Below are 21,939 nucleotides of genomic sequence, written 5' to 3' on the forward strand. Positions count from 1 at the left end.
AGTACTGCAGCACACTTGGTTCAAAGAATGACGTGCACTTGCGTTCAGCGTGCAGTGCGGAAGTGGTGTGCAGAATAGTTATTCTGCTAATATTAGCAGAATAGACCGTCTATATATATAGGCGAAAGAAGTCAGTCAGGGGAGCCACGAGTGGCCCACGAGGTAGAGGGGCGCGCCCAGGGGGCAGGCGCGCCTCCCTGCCTCGTGGCTACCTCGAAGCTTCCTTGACGTATACTCTAAGTCTCCTGGATTGCTTCCATTCCAAAAATAACTCTCCCGAAGTTTTCATTTCGTTTGGACTTCCTTTGATATTCCTTTTCTTCGAAACACTGAAATAGGTAAGAAAACAACAATTTGGGTTGGGCCTCCGGTTAATAGCTTAGTCCCAAAAATAATATAAAAGTGTATAATAAAGCCCATAAACATCCAAAACAGATAATATAATAGCATGGAACAATCAAAAATCATAGATACGTTTGAGACGTATCAAGCATCCGCAAGCTTAATTCCTGCTCGTCCTCGAGTAGGTAAATGATAAAAACAGAATTTTTGATGTGGAATGCTACCTAACATATTTATCCATGAAGTTCTCTTTATTGTGGAAAGAATATTCAGTTCCATAAGATTCAATACAAAAGTTTAATATTGACATAAAAACAATACTACTTCAAGCATACTAACAAAGCAATCATGTCTTCTCAAAATAACATGGACAAAGAAAGCTATCCCTACAAAATCATATAGTCTGGCTATGCTCTATCTTCATCACACAAAATATTTAGATCATGCACAACCCCGATGACAAGCCAAGCAATTGTTTCATACTTTTGATGTCCTCAAACTTTTTCAATCTTCACGCAATACATGAGCGTGAGCCATGGACATAGCACTATAGGTGGAATAGAATGGTGGTTGTGGAGAAGACAAAAAGGAGAAGATAGTCTCACATCAACTAGGTGTATTAACGGGACATGGAGATGCCCATCAATAGATATCGATGTGAGTGAGTAGGGATTGCCATGCAACAGATGCACTAGAGCTATAAGTGTATGAAAGCTCAAAAGGAAACTAAGTGGGTGTGCATCCAACTTGCTTTCTCACGAAGACCTAGGGCATTTGAGGAAGCCCATCATTGGAATATACAAGCCAAGTTCTATAATGAAAGATTCCCACTAGTATATGAAAGTGAGAACATAGGAGACTCTCTATCATGAAGATCATGGTGCTACTTTGAAGTACAAGTGTGATAAAAGGATAGTAGCATTGCCCCTTCTCTCTTTTTCTCTCATTTTTCTTTATTTTTTGTTTGTTTTTTTGGGCCTTCTCTTTTTTTGGCCTTTTTTTTATTTTTCGTCTAGAGTCTCATCCAGACTTGTGGGGGGAATCATAGTCTCCATCATCCTTTCCTCACATGGGACAATGCTCCAATAATGATGATCATCACACTTTTATTTAGTTACAACTCAAGAATTACAACTCGATGCTTAGAACAAAGTATGACTCTACATGAATGCCTCTGGCGGTGTACCAGGATGTGCAATGAATCAAGAGTGACATGCATGAAAGAATTATGGTCGGTGGCTTTGCCACAAATACGATGTCAACTACATGATCATGCAAAGCAATATGACAATGATGAAGCGTGTCATAACAAACGGAATGGTGGAAAGTTGCATGGCAATATATCTCGGAATGGCAATGGAAATGCCATAATAGGTAGGTATGGTGGCTATTTTGAGGAAGGTATATGGTGGGTTTATGGTACCGGCTAAAGTTGCGCAGTACTAGAGAGGCTAGCAATGGTGGAAGGGTGAGGGTGCGTATAATCCATGGACTCAACATTAGTCATAAAGAACTCACATACTTATTGAAAAAATCTATTAGTTATCGAAACAAAGTACTACGCGCATGCTCCTATGGGGATAGATTGGTAGGAAAAGACCATCGCTCGTCCCCGACCGCCACTCATAAGGAAGACAATCAATAAATAAATCATGCTCCGACTTCATCACATAACGGTTCACCATACGTGCATGCTACGGGAATCACAAACTTTAACACAAGTATCTCTCAAACTCACAACTACTCAACTAGCATGACTCTAATATCACCATCTTCATATCTCAAAACAATCATCAAGTATCAAACTTCTCATAGTATTCAATGCACTTTATATGAAAGTTTTTACTATACCCCTCTTGGATGCCCATCATATCAGTACTAGTATTATAACCAAAGCAAATTACCATGCTATTTAGGACTCTCAAAATAATATAAGTGAAGCATGAGAGTTCATCCATTTCTTCAAAATAAAACCACCGCCGTGCTCTAAAAGATATAAGTGAAGCACTAGAGCAAACGACAAACTACTCCGAAGGATATAAGTGAAGAACAATGAGTAGTTGAATAATTATGTAACTATGTGAAGACTATCTAACATTTAAGAATTCCAGATCTTGGTATTTTATTCAAGCAGCAAGCAAAACAAAAGAAAATAAAATGACGCTTCAAGCAAAACACATATCATGTGGTGAATAAAAATATAGCTCCAAGTAAGTTACCGATGAACGAAGACGAAAGAGGGGATGCCTTCCGGGGCATCCCCAAGCTTAGGCTCTTGCCACTCTTTACTCCATAGTCCATCGAATCTTTATCCAAAACTTGAAAACTTCACAACACAAAACTGAACATAAAACTCGTAAGCTCCGTTAGTATAAGAAAATAAATCACCACTTAGGTACTGTTGTGAACTCATTCTTTATTTATATTGGTGTAATATCTACTGTATTCCAACTCATCTATGGTTCATACCCTCCGATACAACTCAAAGATTCATCAAAATAAGAAAACAACACATAGAAAACAGAATCTGTCAAAAACAGAACAGTCTGTAGTAATCTGTAGGTTTCGAATAATTATAGAACCCCCATGTAGCGACCCGACCTCAGATGGTCAAGTCTCTGTGCTTAAGTGTCATCCATGGATCGGTATGCTGACACACACAGTACTCGAGGATTTATAACAGAGGTAAATCACATGTATAAAGTAACGTAAAATACTATTACCTCAATCCAAATAGCGGAAGTAACAAGGTTGTGGATTCCCATCAACACCAACGGCAAAGTTGAGTGTAGAAATCGTAACCCTAACATATCACTTACTCGTCGTAAGAAAATCCTGCAACATGAGACGTTGCAGCCACAATGGGTCAGTACATTGAATGTACTGACAAATTCACACCATAGAGAATGATGAATAAAGGCTATCACTACATGCATATTTGGCTGGTGGAAAAGCTCTATGGTTATAGTTTTGCATAAAGCCAATTTTTCCCTACTGCAAAGGAATAAATTTTATTTAACTATCATGGTGGTTGTTAAACATTGAGAATGGTTGACAGCATTCTCAATCCCAATTAAGTAACATCATTAAACCCAACAAACTTAATTTAAAGTAACGTGATGAGATTCACATGATAATCCAAGTACTAGATACTCAAGACGTCCATAACCGGGGACACGGCTAATCATGATTAGTTTATACACTCTGCAGAGGTTTGCGCACTTTTCCCCACAAGACTCGATCTCCTCCGTTGGGATTCTCGCACTACATGGTGTTTGAGAAACGGATGACCGAGACATAGTCTTTCAGAAGCGCTAGCACCTTACGATCGGGTAGACCGTTACACCTACTTTCCCCTACATCTGCTAGTCTACCACTGTAAGAGTTCGCACAAGTTAGTCAACTATGCTAGAGCCCATAGTAGCTTGTGGCTGCACACGGAAGTTTCTAGTATGAATAATCTCATGATCCCTTTGAGCCTGGGTGGTGGTCCAAAAGAAAAACAGGCAATCGCTGGAATACCCAGGTGCCTAGACAGGCAATCGCTGGAATACCCAGGTGCCTCAATCCACCCAGATGTGTGTTAAAGTTGCCACCTTAAGTAAACCATTGATTAACAATCTCACATCTGTCATGAATTCTCTCAAACCCAAACCACGTCTACGAGCATAGCAGGGCAATATAAGCATAACGTAGAAGTAACTCCCAAACTTATAAGCATAACCCACATGTTATCAATCCTACTCATGCAATGTTTGAGGTTGAACAAATGCATAAAAACTGGGTATGAAAAGAATATGATCAAAGTGTGAACTTGCCTGCAATGTTGATGAAGATGATTCGCACTCATAACTCTTGATAGATCTACTCATCTCACTCCGGTCAATCTATCATAAGCAAGCAATAGTAACCACACATAAGCAATCACTCAAAAGATCAGAAAGATCGAAGAAGACGATTCAGAAAACTTCAAAACCAAGCAAACAACTCTTGCAACATAAAACAATTTCTAAAAGTACCAAAATTATGTGATTTTGGCCTTATCAAAAAGTTTAGGTCAAGAGCTTCGATTTACAAAAAGAATCAACTCAAACAAAGCTACGAAAACTCAAGTTATGATCAAACGAAGTTTGAATTCAAATCTGATCTAATTCAAATTTTAAAATTTCAAAAACATGTTTAAGTTGTTTTACTGGATAGAGGAGATCGTAATGAAGACGTGATCGTTGGTTTCGTTGGATTTGGACTAACGAGTAAAAAGTAATGATCGTTTGAAGCAGAGGGACTAATCTGTAAGAAAATTATTCACAAACGGGTCCCTGACGGAAATTAAAATGAAAAAGAATATACTAAACAACTAACGTTCGCTGCGGAACGCTAGCGAACGAATATGTTCACTGTTTAGGGCTAAACAGTGAATTCGTTCACTAAAAACTACTAACTGGAAAACGTTTACTAATTAACAGATTTAAATAGGAAAACCGGGTTTAAAGAAAAACCGAGATAACCCTAAATAAACCGGGTCGAAGCAACAGCTATACTGGTTCGGTCCACGGGTCGTCGGCGGCGGCGGTTTCCGACGTCTGCGGCTCAGGGCGACGCTATGCGACGGCGGCGGTGGAAGCGGTGCGGGGCGGCGAGGGCAATGCGGCGGGGATGCGGCGGCGACGAAGAGCACGGCGAGGCGAGCGGGCGGCGCAGCAGCAGGAGGCAGCAGCGAGAGGCGGCAGCAGCTTTGGGCGGCGGTGTGCGAGGGCGGCGGCGCGGGAAGTGTGAGGGAGGAGAGAGAGGCGGGGCGGCTCCGCTATTTAAGAGTCGGGGCCGCGGACGGCTTGCGGGAGGGGCAAGGAGAGAGGCAGCGAGGAGTCCGCGGCGGGGACGGCTCAGACGCCGAGGCGGCGGCGGTGGCGCGCGGGATCCGGCCTCCTGCGTGAGGTCGGGGACGGCTCGGCTGGGCTGGGCTTGGCCTGGCCTGGTTGGGTGCTGGGCCGGCCCAGTCGGCCGAAAAGTTTTTAAAAAAAAACATTTTTCACAGGCAACAAAAAATAACAAAAACAAAATAAACTAAAATATTGTATAGGCATATAATATGTCAAAATTTTGAGAAAAAGATTTTCTACAACATGGTCATTTTAATAATGCCAAATGAAATCCACACAAATCCAAATAATGCAAAGAGTGCTTCTGCCCTAGTAAAATCCAGTAAAAATCATTTTAAAATACCAAAATAAATTCAAATCTATTTCTCTCCAATTTTCTGATGTAAGGAATCATGTTACCCTATTTTCCATATATTTTATTTTTGGAGAAAAATAATTTGAATAAAACCCAAATAACTCCAAATTGAAAATAATTCCCAAAAGGACTTTGAATTTGATCCTTTTAACTTCCAACTCGTATTTCATATATTTTGAAGAAGTCAATTTATCTTCTCTCATGAAAATCATTGAGTTGCTTGAAGTTTATGAATTTTAAATATTTTCAAATGAAATTCAAATATTTTCAACAACCCTTTTCATTTAATTTAAATGGAAGAAGTCATGTCATCTTCTCTCTAGGGGGTTGTGTTGAAAAGCATTTGAATTCCCGGAGATCAGAAAGCAAAGATGAAAGTTTGGGAAAGTCCTTTTATTCCCTCTCATTTAACTTTCAAAAGTTTCGAATATCACTCACTTTCAGTCAATCAATCACACAACAATCAATCAATCAATCAATCTATCTATTTATTATAACATTCCAAAATTTAGAATTTTGGGATGTTACAAACCTACCACCCTTAAAATGAATCTCGTCCTCGAGATTCGGAGAGGCTAGCAAGAAAAAGGTTAGGGTTTGGGGGTCTTCTCAAAATCCATCGATCGTCTCCGGGGTGTGGAGTGCTACCACCCTTAGAATCATGGTTTACTGTTCCATCAAAACTCATATACTCCATCCTTATTCTTGACAGTGTCGGTCTTCTCAGATCGTAAGGATAATTCCTTCTCTGGGCTCTTCCGGTAGTGGCATAACCTCTTCCCCAATTCTACTGTACTTTCATCCTGGTAAGGTTATTCCGAGATTGGGTCTTTGTAGCTAACGGGTCTGGCGCCAATACTAAACAACTATGGATATCTCATGGTGGTCAACAATTTATGATATCTCATGGTGGTCAACAATTTGAATTAGATCAGATTTGAATTCAAACTTCATTTGATCATAACTTGAGTTTTCGTAGCTTCGTTTGAGTTGATTCTTTTTGTAAATCGAAGCTCTTGACCTAAACTTTTTGATAAGGCCAAAATCACATAATTTTGGTACTTTTAGAAATTGTTTTATGTTGCAAGAGTTGTTTGCTTGGTTTTGAAGTTTTCTGAATCGTCTTCTTCGATCTTTCTGATCTTTTGAGTGATTGCTTATGTGTGGTTACTATTGCTTGCTTATGATAGATTGACCGGAGTGAGATGAGTAGATCTATCAAGAGTTATGAGTGCGAATCATCTTCATCAACATTGCAGGCAAGTTCACACTTTGATCATATTCTTTTCATACCCAGTTTTTATGCATTAGTTCAACCTCAAACATTGCATGAGTAGGATTGATAACATGTGGGTTATGCTTATAAGTTTGGGAGTTACTTCTACGTTATGCTTATATTGCCCTGCTATGCTCGTAGACGTGGTTTGGGTTTGAGAGAATTCATGATAGATGTGAGATTGTTAATCAATGGTTTACTTAAGGTGGCAACTTTAACACACATCTCGGTGGATTGAGGCACCTGGGTATTCCAGCGATTGCCTGTCTAGGCACCTGGGTATTCCAGCGATTGCCTGTCTAGGCACCTGGGTATTCCAGCGATTGCCTGTTTTTCTTTTGGACCGCCACCCAGGCTCAAAGGGATCATGAGATTATTCATACTAGAAACTTCCGTGTGCAGCCACAAGCTACTATGGGCTCTAGCATAGTTGACTAACTTGTGCGAACTCTTACAGTGGTAGACTAGCAGATGTAGGGGAAAGTAGGTGTAACGGTCTACCCGATCGTAAGGTGCTAGCGCTTCTGAAAGACTATGTCTCGGTCATCCGTTTCTCAAACACCATGTAGTGAGAGAATCCCAACGGAGGAGATCGAGTCTTGTGGGGAAAAGTGCGCAAACCTCTGCAGAGTGTATAAACTAATCATGATTAGCCGTGTCCCCGGTTATGGACGTCTTGAGTATCTAGTACTTGGATTATCATGTGAATCTCATCACGTTACTTTAAATTAAGTTTGTTGGGTTTAATGATGTTACTTAATTGGGATTGAGAATGCTGTCAACCATTCTCAATGTTTAACAACCACCATGATAGTTAAATAAAATTTATTCCTTTGCAGTAGGGAAAAATTGGCTTTACGCAAAACTATAACCATAGAGCTTTTCCACCAGCCAAATATGCATGTAGTGATAGCCTTTATTCATCATTCTCTATGGTGTGAATTTGTCAGTACATTCAATGTACTGACCCATTGTGGCTGCAACGTCTCATGTTGCAGGATTATCTTACGACGAGTAAGTGATACGTTAGGGTTACGATTTCTACACTCAACTTTGCCGTTGGTGTTGATGGGAATCCACAACCTTGTTACTTCCGCTATTTGGATTGAGGTAATAGTATTTTACGTTACTTTATACATGTGATTTACCTCTGTTATAAATCCTCGAGTACTGTGTGTGTTAGCATACCGATCCATGGATGACACTTAAGCACAGAGACTTGACCGTCTGAGGTCGAGTTGCTACACCCCAAAATTCTAAAATACATTTATGGACATGAGGAATTTATCTATTAATCATCTTCAAAAAGAATTAACTAAATAGCACTCTCCAGTAAAAAATGGCTGCAAATCTCGTGAGCGCTAAAGTTTCTGTTTTTTTACAGCAAGATCACAAAGACTTTCTCCAAGTCTTCCCAAAGGTTCTACTTGGCACAAACACTAATTAAAACATAAAACCAAATCTAACAAGAATCTAGATGAATTATTTATTACTAAACAGGAGCAAAAAGCAAAGAACAAAATTAAAATTGGGTGGCTTCCCAACAAGCGCTAACGTTTAACGCCCCTAGCTAGGCATGAAGATTTCAATGACGCTCAGATAAAAGATAAGAATTGAAACATAAAGAGAGCATCATGAAGAATATGACTAGCACATTTAAGTCTAACCCACTTCCTATGCGTAGGGATTTTGTGAGCAAACAACTTGTGGGAACAAGAATCAACTTGCATAGGAAGGTAAAACAAGGATAACTTCAAAACTTTAAGCATATAGAGAGGAAACTTGATATTATTGCAATTCCTACAAGCATATATTCCTCCCTCATAATATTTTTCAGTAGCATCATGAATGAATTCAACAATATAACCATCACATAAAGCATTCTTTTCATGATCTACAAGCATAGAAATTTTACTACTCTCCACATAAGCAAAATTCTTCTCATGAATATTAGTGGGAGCAAACTCAACAAAATAACTATGATGTGAGGCATAATCCAATTGAAAGTTAAAATCATGATGACAAGTTTCATGGTTATCATTATTCTTAATAGCATACAAGTCATCACAATAATCATCATAGGTAGCAATTTTGTTCTCATAATCAATTGGAACCTCTTCCGAAATAGTGGAATCATTACTAAATAAAGTCATGACCTCTCCAAGTCCACTTTCATAATTAACACAATAAGATTCAATATCCTCCAAAATAGTGGGATCTTCACTTCCTAAACTTTACACTCTTCCAAACGCACTTTCATCAATATAATCATCATAAATAGGAGGCATTCTATCATCATAATAAATTTGCTCATCAAAACTTGGGAGACAAAAAAATATCATCTTCATCAAACATAGCTTCCCCAAGCTTGTGCCTTTGCATATCATTAGCATCATGGATATTCAAAGAATTCATACTAACAACATTGCAATCATGCTAACCATTCAAAGATTTAGTGCCAAACATTCTAATGCGTTCTTCCTCCAACACTTTAGCACTATTATCGGAATCCTTATTTTCATGAAAGATATTAAAAAGGTGAAGCATACGAGGTACCCTCAATTCCATTTTTTTTGTAGCTTTCTTTTATAAACTAAACTAGTGCTAAAACAAGAAACAAAAAGATTCGATTGCAAGGTCTAAAGATATACCTTCAAGCGCTAACCTCCCCGGCAACGGCGCTAGAAAAGAGCTTGATGTCTACTACACAACCTTCTTCTTGTAGACGTTGTTGGGCCTCCAAGTGCAGAGGTTTGTAGGACAGCAGCAAATTTCCCTCAAGTGAATGACCTAAGGTTTATCAATCCGTGGGAGGCGTAGGATGAAGATGGTCTCTCTCAAGCAACCCTGCAACCAAATAACAAAGAGTCTCTTGTGTCCCCAACACACCCAATACAATGGTAAATTGTATAGGTGCACTAGTTCGGCGAAGAGATGGTGATACAAGTGCAATATGGATGGTAGATAAAGGTTTTTGTAATCTGAAAATATAAAAACAGCAAGGTAAAAAGTGGTAAAAGTGAGCACAAATGGTATTGCAATGCTAGGAAACAAGGCCTAGGGTTCATACTTTCACTAGTGCAAGTCCTCTCTACAATAATAACATAATTGGATCATATAACTATCCCTCAACACGCAGCAAAGAGTCACTCCAAAGTCACTAATAGCGAAGAACAAACGAAGAGATTATTGTAGGGTACAAAACCACCTCAAAGTTATCCTTTTTGATCGATCTATTCAAGAGTCCGTAGTAAAATAACACGAAGCTATCCCTGCCTCGTGGTCACCTCGAAGCTTCCCTGACGTATACTCCAAGTCTCCTGGATTGCTTCTGTTCCAAAAATAACTCTCCCGAAGGTTTCATTCCGTTTGGACTCTGTTTGATATTCCTTTTCTTCGAAACACTGAAATATGCAAGAACACAACAATTTGGCCTAGGCCTCCGGTTAATAGGTTAGTCCCAAAAATAATATAAAAGTATATAATGAAGCCCATAAACATCCAAAACAGATAATATAATAGCATGGAACAATAAAAAATTATAGATACATTGGAGACGTATCAATTACCTTGCAGCTCCTAAGGTCTATGGGGATGTGGAGCATTGTGGTTGGACTACGGAAGAAGAAGAGGACTATTAACCCAAGGGAAAAGAGGAGACGAGCTCAGATGAAAATGAAGTCCCATTACCTCAACCTGGGGACATGCATGTGGAGTTCAAAAAGTCAAGCCTCCCTGATAGAGCAAAGAAACCTAAGATCGAGTTTATCCCTTTTCGCCTCTTGCAGGAAAACAAACAGGAATTATGCAAGAAGATATTAAGCCTTGAGCAGGAGACCGATGATCTAAGGGATCAAAATTCTGTCCTCAAGCGCAAATTAAGGAAGAAGCCTACGCCATCAACAAAACCAACACCTTCTTCATTGACAAAGAAGAACAGAGCATCGGGTATGGGCACTCCCCTTGGCAACTGCCAAGCTTGGGGGAGTGCCCCGGTATCGTATCACCATCACTTTTACCTTTACCGTTTTTCTTAGTTCGATCCTTTTGATAATATCTTGATCTAGTAGAATAAAGTTTTAGTATGATCTAGTTGTGAGTTTTGCTTTATGATCCTTCTATGTAATCGAGTCCGTGAGCTATATATAATAAAGATTAGTGTTGAGTCAAGGGCTTGATTATCTTGCTATGATCTTGAGGGAATAAAATAAAAGAGAAGAAATAAAAAGGAAATAAAGAGATCATATGGATCTTATGGAGAGTAATGAGCTCACATATAAAGAGTATGATGAATAAAAGTTGTTGAGAGTTGACAAACATAGTTTTGGTCATCGTTGCAATTAATAGGAAGTAATAAAGAAAGAGAGGTTTTCACATATAAATATACTATCTTGGACATCTTTTATGATTGTGAGCACTCATTAAAATATGACATGCTGAAGAGTTGACGTTGGACAAGGAAGACAACGTAATGGGTTATGTTTTCTTACATCTGAGATAAATTATATTGTCATGGATCATCCGACATGTTGAGCTTGCCTTTCCCTCTCATGCTATCCAAGTTCTTTGCACCAAGTAGAAATACTACTTGTGCTTCCAAATATCCCTAAACCCAGTTTTGCCATGAGAGTCCACCATACCTACCTATGGATTGAGTAAGATCCTTCAAGTAAGTTGTCATCGGTGCATGCAATAAAAAATTGCCTTCTAAATATGTATGACTTATTAACATGGAGAAAATAAGCTTTATACGATCTTGTGATATGGAAGAAATAAAAGCGATGGACTGCATAATAAAGGTCCATATCACGAGTGGCAATATAAAGTGACATTCTTTTGCATTAAGATTTTGTGCATCCAACCATAAAAGCGCATGACAACCTCTGCTTCCCTCTGCGAAGGGCCTATCTTTTACTTTTATCTTCTACCTTATATAAGAGTCATGGTGATCTTCACCTTTCCTTTTTACATTTTATCCTTTGGCAAGCACAATGTGTTGGAAAGATCCTGATATATATGGCTAATTGGATGTGGGTTTGCATGAACTATTATTGTTGACGTTACCCTTGAGGTAAAAAGTTGGGAGGTAAAACTATAAGCCCCTATCTTTCTCTGTGTCCGATTAAAACTCCATACCCATAAGTATTGCATGAGTATTAGCAATTGTGAAAGACTAAATGATAGTTGAGTATGTGGACTTGCCGAAAAGCTCTTATATTGACTCTTTCCTATGTTATGATAAATGCAATTGCTTCAATGACTGAGATTATAGTTTGTTAGTTTTCAATGAAGTTTATGATTCATACTTGAAATTGTGATTGAATTGTTACTTTAGCATAAGGGATCATATGACAATATATATATATATATGCTGTTCTAAGAATGATCATGATGCCCTCATGTCCGTATTTTATTTTTTATCGACACCTCTATCTCCAAACATGTGGACATATTTTTCGATTTCGGCTTTCGCTTGAGGACAAGAGAGGTCTAAGCTTGGGGGAGTTGATATGTCCATTTTGCATCATGCTTTTATATCGATATTTATTACATTATGGACTCTTATTACACATTATGTCACAATACTTATGCCTATTCTCTCTTATTTTACAAGGTTTACATGAAGAGGGGGAATGCCGGCAGCTAGAATTCTGGGCTAGAAAAGGAGCAAATATTAGAGACCTTCTGCACAGCTCCAAAAGTCTTGAAACTTCATGAAAGTCATTTTTGGAATTAATAAAAAATACTGAGCGGAGAAAATACCAGAGGGGGCCCACACCCTGGCCACGAGGGTGGGGGCGTGCCCTACCCCCCTGGGCGCGCCCCCTGCCTCGTGGGCCCCCTGGCAGGCCTCCGGTGCCCATCTTCTGCTATATGAATTCTTTCGTCCGAGAAAAAAATCATAAGCAAGCTTTCGGGAAGAAACTCCGTCGCCACGAGGCGGAACCTTGGCAGAACCAATCTAGGGCTCCGGCAGAGCTGTTCTGCCGGGGAAACTTCCCTCCGGGAGGGGGAAATCATTGCCATCGTCATCACCAACGATCCTCTCATCACGAGGGGGGCAATCTCCATCAACATCTTCACCATCACCATTTCCTCTCAAACCCTAGTTCATCTCTTGTATCCAAACCTCAGATTGGTACATGTGGGTTGCTAGTAGTGTTGATTACTCCTTGTAGTTGATGCTAGTTGGTTTACTTGGTGGAAGATCATATGTTCAGATCCATTATGCATATTAATACCCCTCTGATTATGAACATGACTATGCTTTTTGAGTAGTTATGTTTGTTCCTGAGGACATGGGAGAAGTCTTGCTATAAGTAGTCATGTGAATTTGGTATTCGTTCGATATTTTGATGAGATGTATGTTGTCATCCCTCTAGTGGTGTCATGTGAACGTCGACTACATGACACTTCACCATTGTTTGGGCCTAGAGGGAGGCATTGGGAAGTAATAAGTAGATGATGGGTTGCTAGAGTGACAAAAGCTTAAACCCTAGTTTATGCGTTGCTTCGTAAGGGGCTGATTTGGATCCATATGTTTCGTGCTATTGTTAGGTTTACCTTAATACTTCTGTTGTAGTTTCGGATGCTTACAATGGGGGTTAATCATAAGTGGGATGCTTGTCCAAGTAAGGACAGTACCCAAGCACCGGTCCACCCACATATCAAATGATCAAAGTACCGAACGCGAATCATATGATCGTGATGAAAACTAGCTTGACGATAATTCCCATGTGTCGTCGGGAGCGCTTTCCTTCATATAAGAGTTTTTCCAGGCTTGTCCTTTTCTATGAAAAGGATTGGGCCATATTGCTGCACCTTATTTACTTTTATTACTTGTTGCTCGTTACAATTTATCTTATCACAAAACTATCTGTTACCAATAATTTCAGTGCTTGCAGAGAATACCTTGCTGAAAACCGCTTATCATTTTCTTCTGCTCCTCGTTGGATTCGACACTCTTACTTATCGAAAAGGCTATGATAGACCCCCTACACTTGTGGGTCATCAGTGCACAAGTCTTGTATCTGCCTATTGTGCAATCGTGCTAGCGTCTCTCTAGTGTTGTGCAACAAGAGCATTTTTGTGGATTCCACATTTTGGCTCATTCTTGGTTGCCCAACCCCACTTATCTATTTGCGTGTGCGTTTCCGTATACATTACATTGCTTGGTCTACTTGTTGCATTGCAATCTTGCGAATATTTTCCAACGTTATTGAAGCTCACTTACAATTGCATCAAATTTTGTGCCACCATCGTAACCAAGCTCCACCATAAGCTTTTACTTGTGTAGGTGTGAGAAACCGATAAGAATTGGTACCAATTGTGCTATTTCCTTGTCCACATTGGAGTGATCATTGATCCACTTTCAACTTCGGTCAAGGTACATTTGGTATTCGCTCTTCTCTTTCTACCACTCACATTTTCTCTTGGAATGATGGATAGGCCAAGTACTTCTACCAACCCACTCTTCATTGAGCACGACGACGACATGAACTCCTAGGTCACCAAGATCCACCTCTTTGGTGCACAACGTGCTTTGCATCAAGAGCAACAAGCAATGAGTGAACGCATCGACAATCTCGCCGCCGACTTGCGACTATCCGAGCAACATACAAGGGACTACTTCGACCACAAGCTCGACAATCCCAAGCAAGAGAACGACGCAAGAATGGACGAGATTCGTGCGTTGTTGCTCAACCGCTCTTCTTCCACTTCGTCTTCATCAAAAAGACTCACTCAAGCTGACACCCCGACTTCACCCTCTCCGGCTCAAGTACACCGACATCGAACACTCTTTGATGTGCCGCGCTCAACAATCCTCAAGCAAGCCTCAATCCTCTACGCGACACAAACTCTCAAGAGCACCGACAACGTCAAACCCAAGTGGCTTTTGCGCTAGCACGAGAACGACAACGCCAACATGAAGAGGAAGAGCGTGCGCGTCTACACCAAGATGCACAAGATGCCGAGGGACAACGCCAAGAACAACAACTCCGTGAAGCTCAAGAACTTGCGGCACAACGTGCCCTTCAAGATTCAAGTCACGCCGTTGCCAGACGCAACCGCCATCGGCGTGAACAAGAGGAAGCACTTCGCGAAGAAGTTGAAGAGAGGATTTACCAATCACGTGTGCATCATCAGGTTCCTTAAGTTCGTCCTCGAGCTCGACAAGCCCCTCCACAAGCTCCTCAAGAACCCCAAGGACATCAAGTTCACCAAGAGCATGAAGACATTGGGAATCCTCCACGACAAGACCAACATGATGTCAAAAACCCTCCTCGCCAAGAGCAACATGATTTGGACAATCATCAACAACATGGGCGTCATCATCCCCGACCCCAACACAATGAAGAGCAACGCTACGGCAAGCTCAAGTTCACCATGCCCAAGTTCAATGGAAGAAACGATCCCGAAGAGTACCTTGCATGGGCATTGAAGGTCGACAAAATCTTCCATTTACACAACTATGAAGAAGAGAAGAAGATTGCAATGGCATCCCTTGAATTCCAAGACTATGTCCTCATTTGGTGGGAACAAGTTATCGAGCGCCGAGAGGCAAGAGGTGAACCACCCATCACTACTTGGGCGCAAATGAAGGATGTCATGCGAGCACACTTTGTGCCTACCTACTACAACCGCGACCTCTTCAAGAAACTTCAACTACTCAAGCAAGGAACTGATACGTCCATTTTGCACCATGCTTTTATATCGATATTTATTGCATTATAGACTGTTATTACACATTATGTCACAATACTTATGCCTATTCTCTCTTATTTTACAAGGTTTACATAAAGAGGGAGAATGCCGACAGCTGGGATTCTGGGATGGAAAAGGAGCAAATATTAGAGACCTATTCTGCACAACTCCAAAAGTCCTGAAACTTCACGAAAGTTATTTTAGAATATATAAAAAATACTGAGCGCAAGAAGTACCAGAGGGGGGCCACTCACCAGCCACGAGGGTGGGGGGCGTGCCCTACCCCCCTGAGCCCGCCCCTGCCTCGTGGGCCCCCTGGCGGCCCTCCGATGCCCATCTTCTTCGGTATGGAGTCTTTCGTTGAGGAAAAAAATAATAAGAAAGCTTTCGGGACAAGACTCCGCCGCCACGAGGCGGAACCTTGGCGGAATCAATCTAGGGCTCCGACGGAGCTGTTCTGTCGGGGACACTTCCCTCCGGGAGGGGGAAATCATTGCCATTGTCATCACCAATGATCCTCTCATTGGGAGGGGGTCACCAATGATCCTCTCATCGGCAGGGGGTCAATCTCAATCAACATCTTCACCAGCACCATCTCCTCTCAAACCCTAGTTCATCTCTTGTATCCAATTCTTGTCTCTAAGTCTGGGATTGGTACCTGTGGGTTGCTAGTAGTGTTGATTACTCCTTGTAGTTGATGCTAGTTGGTTTACTTGGTGGAAGATCATATGTTCAGATCCTATATGCACATTAATACCCCTCTGATTATGAACATGAATATGCTTTGTGAGTAGTTACGTTTGTTCCTGAGGACATGGGAGAAGTCTTGCTATTATATAGTAGTCATGTGAATTTGGTATTCGTTCGATATTTTGATGAGATATATGTTGTCTCTCCTCTAGTGGTGTTATGTGAACGTAGACTACATGACACTTCACCATTATTTGGGCCTAGAGGAAGGCACTGGGAAGTAATAAGTAGATGATGGGTTGCTAGAGTGACAGAAGCTTAAACCCTAGTTTATGCGTTGCTTCGTAAGGGGCTGATTTGGATCCATATGTTTCATGCTATGGTTAGGTTTACCTTAATACTTTTGTTGTAGTTGCGGATGCTTGCAATAGAGGTTAATCATAAGTGGGATGCTTGTCCAAGTATGGACAGTACCCAAGCACTGGTCCACCCACATACCAAATTATCAAAGTACCGAACGCGAATCATATGAATGTGATGAAAACTGGCTTGACGATAATCCCCATGTGTCCTCGGGAGCGCTTTCTTCTATATAAGAGTTTGTCTAGGCTTGTCCTTTGCTACAAAAAGGATTGGGCCACCTTGCCGCACTTTATTTACTTTTGTTACTTGTTGCTCGTTACAAATTATCTTATCACAAAACTATCTATTACCTATAATTTTAGTGCTTGCAGAGAATACCTTGCTGAAAACCGCTTATCATTTCCTTCTGCTCCTCGTTGGGTTCGACACTCTTACTTATCAAAAGGACTACGATAGATCCCCTATACTTGTGGGTCATCAGGAACCAAGAGCGTTGAAGAATACTACAAGGAGATGGAGATTGCCATGATAAGAGCCAATGTCACGGAAGACGATGAGCAAACTATGGCACGTTTCTTGAATGGAATCAATCACCCTATCAAGAAGATCGTCGACTTCCAACCATACTCGAACCTCATCGAGCTCGTGCCTCAAGCTACAAAAGCGGAACGTCAAGTGCAAGATGATTTCAAGTATTCCAAGTTCTCATCCAAGTCCTACGGCTTCTCCAACACCCAAGCTTCTACGAATCCAACACCGTCTACCAAGCCTTCTACAAGCAACGTCGACAAGTCGAGTCACAAGAAAGCTTCGTCAACTCCAAGTCATCCTCCTACTACAGGCAACTTCAAGCCGAGAGCTTCATCATCACCCACTCCAACCGATAAGACCGTCAAGACAAGTTCCTTCAAATGCTTCACATGCGGAGGCCGAGAGCACAAGTCCTATGAGTGCACCAACAAGCGCACCATGATCCTCAACGACGACGGCACTTACGACTCATTGAGTGAAGGAGAAATGGACGCCATCATGCAAGTCGCCATGCACCGGCAAGTGAATGATGACGAGGAACAAGTCTTTTGCGATGAAGATTCAAGTCCCGCTCTTGTTGTATCCAAGGTCTTGACTCTTCAACATCACCAAGAAGAAGACCAACGATGCCACATCTTTCATACCAAGGCCGGCATCAATGGACGATCCGTCAAGGTCATCATCGATGGAGGGAGTTTTCATAATCTCGCAAGTGAAGAACTTTGCTCCAAGCTCCAATTGCCCAAGACGAAGCACCCACATCCATACAAAGTTCAATGGCTTAGCGACTCCGGCACTCTCCAAGTCGAGCATCGAGTACAAGTCTCCTTCAAAATTGGTGCCTATTGTAACGCCCGGATAATCAAGATACAGTAATCCCCTACTAATGATGCCACGTAATCACTATTACTGTTGCTAATCTCACTTTGATTCAAAACCAATTCAAATTCAATTTTAAAATAAAGTCAAATAAATTAATTCTCCAAACAGTAAAACAAAAATGTCCACTGGGTTGCAAATATTCACTAACTAAATGTCATGAGTGATTCAACATCATTGGAGATAGCTAATTTCCCCTCGGAATTAAAGCAGTTCCAAATCAGCATTTTTAAATGCTTTTCCATTTGTGAAAAATCCAAATCAATTCAAACTCCTCCCAAACTTTTTGTGGCAGGTGCCAAATATTGTAATGTATTTATTTGGCCAAGTCCCACATTTTACAAAACTCCTTTTGCAACTCAAATATTGCATAGCATTTTTCTGTAAAAAGAAAAGAGCAAAAGAAAAGGCAAAAGGGAAAAAGAGAAAGCCCCCTATCCCCTGGGCCTAATCCACCCGAGCCGGCCCATCCAGCCCACTCCCTAGACCGAACACCCCTCCCTCCCTGTTCCTCTGTCCTGGGTCGCTACAGCGCCGTCCCTGCCGGACCTGCCTCGTCGGCGACGCACCGGAAAGGATAAGGATGCCACGGCCCCCTCTCGGCCTCGTCAGTCCCACTTCCCCCCTCTGCGTAGATATTCCCCCCCTCGTCCCTCTCTTCGCCTCTGTCCATGCCGCCGTCGCAATGAGCTCCGTTGCCCTCGCGCTCGTCGTCGTTCCCGCCGCCTAGAAGCTGGTCCGGCAGCTCTGCCATGGTGCACTACCTCGTCTGCGCCCACAGACCCGAGTCAGAGCGCCCCCCCACCATGTCGCCATCGCCTTCCTCTCCATCGCCGGCCGCCGCGTCGATCTGCTACGTCTGCGCCGTCTGCTGCCCCTAAGCTGTCGACGAGCCACCCTGTGCTCCTCTGGTGAGCACTGCCCCGCTCCTCCCTCGTTTTCCTTTGCTGCCACGCCGTAGTTTGCCGTTCCCCGTGGCCGCGCCCTCCCCGCGTTCGTCCTCGCGTCGCTGCGCCCTCGTGCGCCCTGCGGCACGTCAGACGTTTTCGCCGCGGCCCCGCGCACGCTCACCCGTGCATCGCCATGGCCCTGTCATCCCACGCCACGCGAGCTCCGGCCTAGCTCGCGGTCAGCCCGACCGTCCGCGCGTGCGTCGTTGTCGCTGCCGCACTGCTCTGCGTAGCTGCTGCTCGCCTGCTGTCGCTGATGCATCCGGCGGCCGCCTGCTGCTGCCGTTGCTGCCCGCACCATCCCCAGCCCGCAGCTGCTCGCCGCCCTCTATTGCGCTGCGCTCTCGCCATCGTCCGCTGCGGCGCCCCACTGCGCATGGCCGCGCCCGCAGCCTCCCCTCGCAGGCGCTATCGTTCCTGTCACCACCTCCGCGTACTGCTGCTGCCGCCTGCGCCTATGCCCGCTGCCGCTGCCGCCTCTTCGCGGGGCCGGCCCCTTCTCTCTTCGCCGCCCGCCCTCGCGCGCCCCTGACTTGCCGTCGCTCGCCGTGGAGCCCCGCCTCTGCTCAGGGGCCACTTCCCCTGCTGCTGCCCGCGCCCACCTAGTGCTCTACCTAGCACCGCTGCAGCCGCCCCGCGCCACTCCTCCCGCGCCGTCCCAGCGCCGGCCCTGCGCCCGCCTCCACCTGCCGCGGCCGGCGAGCCCCGCCATGGCCATGGCCTCGCCCCCTCGCGTGATGGGCGCCTGGGTGCACCCCGCCCCAGCGCCCGTAACCCGTCGCCCGTTTAGGCCCCGTGGGCCACTGACGTTGGGGCCCCACGCCCTTTTTTTTAAAATAAAATAAAAATAAAAATAAATAATAAATAAATTAGTTAGTTAATTAATTATTTTATTAGTTAATTAGCTTAATTAACTCGGGTTAATTAGCCTAATCACTTAGTTTAGTTAACTAAACTGTTAGGCTAGGCTAAACAGTGCATGACAGGGGGCCCCACCCCCTGTTGACCAGTCAATGTTGACTGGTCAACTGGGACCCCCTGGCCCACCTGTCAGCCTCTGGTACACGTCTGTGTATGCAGAGCTGGGTACACATAGCATTTTGTTATTTATTTTCGAATTAATAATAATTTCAGAATATTGTTTAAAACTTTGAAAAATCATATAAAATAACCCGTAGCTCGGATGGAAAAACTTTGTACATGAAAGTTGCTCAGAACGACGAGACGAACCCGGATACGCAGCCCGCTCGTCCACCACGCATCCCTAGCATAGAGAACACGCAACTTTCCCCCTCCGGTTCAGCTGTCCGAAAACGCGAAACACCAGGGATACTTTCCCGGATGTTTCCCCCCTTCGCCAATATCACCTCCTACCGCGTTAGGTCGCACCCGGCACATCTTATTGCCATGTTATGCTTTGTGGTGCTATGTTTGCTTTATATTTACTATTTCTTCCTCCTCTTCTCTCCGATAGACCCCGAGACCGATGCTGCCCTTGTGATCGACTACGTCGACGATGACCCCCCTCCTTGCCAGAGCAACCAGGCAAGCAAACCCCCCTTGAGCATTCCGATATCGCCCATTTCTTTCCCTCTCATACTTGCATTAGAAATGCTACTGCTTTATGTATGATCCTACTCTAATGCATAGCCTATTTTTGTTACCTGCTTTCATACCTTACCTGCTTATTCTAAACTGCTTAGTATAGGTTGGTTAGGGATCCATCAGTGACCACCACATTGTCCCAGTTGCCCCGCTTTATGTTTGATGACTCGATCAACATGATCGACGTCCAGGCCCCGACACCGCACATCACCCCCCTAGTTGTACGACTATACAGAGTTACCATCGAGTGCCGAGGGTGGAACGTCTTACATCACTCCTGATGAAATCTCTGTAGTGTAGCTATACGGTCGTGGTCATCGAGGGTGATTTCCTCCTTAACCACTTCTGATACGGCTCTGTCGTGCAAACCCCTCAAGTGTGAACCTCGAGGGCGGATCTTACGTTCACCTTGATGATTACATCGAGTGGAATTCACCGAGGGTGATTCCTCGGGTTTTCCCCTTGGTGTTAGACACACGATTACTATAGTTACTATGAATTTACACTGAACCATGTTACTAAAGACGGGTCGGCCCTGAGGGGTACCCACACGAGCTTATTAGCGAGTGATGTGGAGTCGGGTTGACCTGGAAGGTGCCCGCGAGATACTTACGAGGCGTGGCCGGGCATTCTTAGCCCTTGCCGCAAGTACTCGAGACAGGGCGACGGGGTCACATCGATCGTGAGTCTCTGCTCGTTACCGCATGCTCCTAATCCACTATGATTTGGATATTTGATCCGAGGGGCCTCTGGCCTGATAGCACTAACCATCATGTGGGCATAGTATGGGCGTTCTGCATCGTATACATCAGCCGAAGCTTAATAGACGTCAGCGACTGAGCATTGCGTGCCGGGTTGGACTAGTAAGCACCTACCTTGTTGATGGAGGTAGCTAGGTCTGCTACCGGCCGCGTACGCAACGTGCAAGAGTTCCCGGGGAGATGGCCCATGACCCCTGGGGGCATAGGTTTAGTCCGGCGTGTTGACCTCTCTATTAAGCTTAGGTCGGGTTGCGGCGTATTGTTTGGCCAAGGCCAGGCATGACCCAGGAAAGTGTGTCCGGCCGGAGTTAATCGAGCGTGGTGGGTAAGTTGGTGCACCCCTGCAGGGAAGAAAACATCTATCGATAGCCTGTCCTATGATAATGGACACTTGGAGTTGTATCCCGATCAATACAACTAGAACTGGATACTTGTGATGAGAACTGGATGGTGATGAGAATTGGATTGTGATGATAACTGGATAGTATGGCTCTGGGATTGCTTTCTTGCAGGGAGTCGAGAAAGGATCTCTGGCCGAGGTTGATAACACTTCTACTACTTTACTTTATGCTACTTTACCCCTCCTGTTGCTGCAAGATGG

The sequence above is a fragment of the Triticum urartu genome, chromosome 6, assembly GCF_003073215.2.
Source record: "Triticum urartu cultivar G1812 chromosome 6, Tu2.1, whole genome shotgun sequence".
NCBI lineage: Eukaryota > Viridiplantae > Streptophyta > Magnoliopsida > Poales > Poaceae > Triticum > Triticum urartu.